General features: G+C 36.3%; 1 pseudogene; it reads right to left on the bottom strand.

Moving 5' to 3' along the window:
• Positions 1 to 610: 610 nt before the first annotated feature.
• LOC135566635 (olfactory receptor 52N5-like) lies at positions 611 to 1144 on the bottom strand (annotated as a pseudogene).
• Positions 1145 to 1619: the final 475 nt, after the last annotated feature.

Genomic DNA, 1619 nt, shown 5'->3' with positions numbered 1-1619 from the left:
ATAAGTCACTTTTTTATATGGTTCCACCCATTACAGGTCAAAATGTGGTTGGTTCATTCCACTCTCAAACCCCAATTCTGTTCTCATACTATTGAGTGGCAGGAAAGGGGATACCTAGTCAGTTGCACAACTGAACGCATTCAACCAAAATTGTGTCTTCCGCATTTAACCCAACCCCTCTGAATCTACGTCATAAAAATTATTGAAAAGATGAATTACAAATTAAAACGACATCTAAAAAGTAATCAGGGAAGCCTGCGGAATAAACTGGGAACTACACCAAACCTCCAGGGGACCACTTTAGGTGACCATTTTGTGACGTTCCAGGGATGTCCTAACGACAAATGTTTATTTGCAAGGAACCAATCCAAACATCTGCCAGTACAATATAATTTTTCACCCCAAATCTGAATACTGTATAAAACCAGAATGGTTCTAAAACAGAGCCTTGGGGAACACCATATTTAATTGGTGAATTATAAAGATCAGATACCTAATATTACATCAAACATTTGCAGTGACAATACTATGCCGAAATGCCACATTTTTGAATAGTCAATTGTAGCAACAAAACACAATTCAATATTAGAAAAATATACAATCATGTTACATTTTAGGGTGAAGTGAAGGCCTAGTACCTTTTTACAAACCTGCCTGGTTTTATTGATCCTAAAGCTATACATAATAGGATTGAAAAGTGGTGGAGATATTGGAAAATAAACAAATAAAACTGTGAAGTATAGGTGGACTATGTGCAGTATAATGTCTGCCTTGTAGAATCAAAAATAAACAGTCAAAGGAGAATTTCAGCAAAGAGGCTATATGTATGTGGTGTACAAGTGTTAAAAAAGCTTTTGGTTTCGTTTTTTGAAGACTGTAAACATATTTCTAGAATTCTTACATGTTAGGAAATATAGCACAAGCTAAAGAAAGTACAGTTATAACAAGACCACATGTTATATTTTTCGTGTAATGTTTGACCAGGAAAGCTTGACCACCGAGTAGTTGTCACAATACACTATGTCTATAACATTGTCACAAAACTGCAGTCACAAACTCAGGGAGATAGGGATGACATCCATGAAAAAGAATACAACCAGGACAGCAGAATTAAGCCACTAATTATTTTAGGTTTCATAATATTGTTATACAGTAGAGCGGTGGTTCCCCAACATTTTCACTCAGGCTTCCCTTCATCATTGGGGAACATGTCTTATGCATGTTCATGTGATATCTGGTGACTCAAACATTACAACAAACTCAATGGGCTAAAAAACCTGGTTCAAAAATGTTAGCTGACATGTTGGTTAGTTGGCTAGTTGGTCTGGATATTTAAATACCTCTATAAGGTCTGAAATGTCTGAAATGACAAGAGGAAAACAACTACCCAATTTCAAAATTGCACCGTGTGCATTCTACTATTACAACTTTGAAGAGTAAGTTGAACGGCTGTCTGTGTTTCTTAAAATATTACTGAATACATTCAAAGGCAAAATAACACATTTATTACATGTAAAGTACGCTAAACACAAAATTTCAGTTGTCGATGTGTTCAGAGAGTCCCTGGTTAAAGCCCAGGTTGGGGCAAGGTGAGGACGGAAGCAACACTGTTACACATG

The sequence above is a fragment of the Oncorhynchus nerka genome, unplaced genomic scaffold (assembly GCF_034236695.1).
Source record: "Oncorhynchus nerka isolate Pitt River unplaced genomic scaffold, Oner_Uvic_2.0 unplaced_scaffold_3906, whole genome shotgun sequence".
Classification (NCBI taxonomy): Eukaryota; Metazoa; Chordata; class Actinopteri; order Salmoniformes; family Salmonidae; genus Oncorhynchus; species Oncorhynchus nerka.
This window is presented reverse-complemented; position numbering and strand designations above follow the sequence as displayed.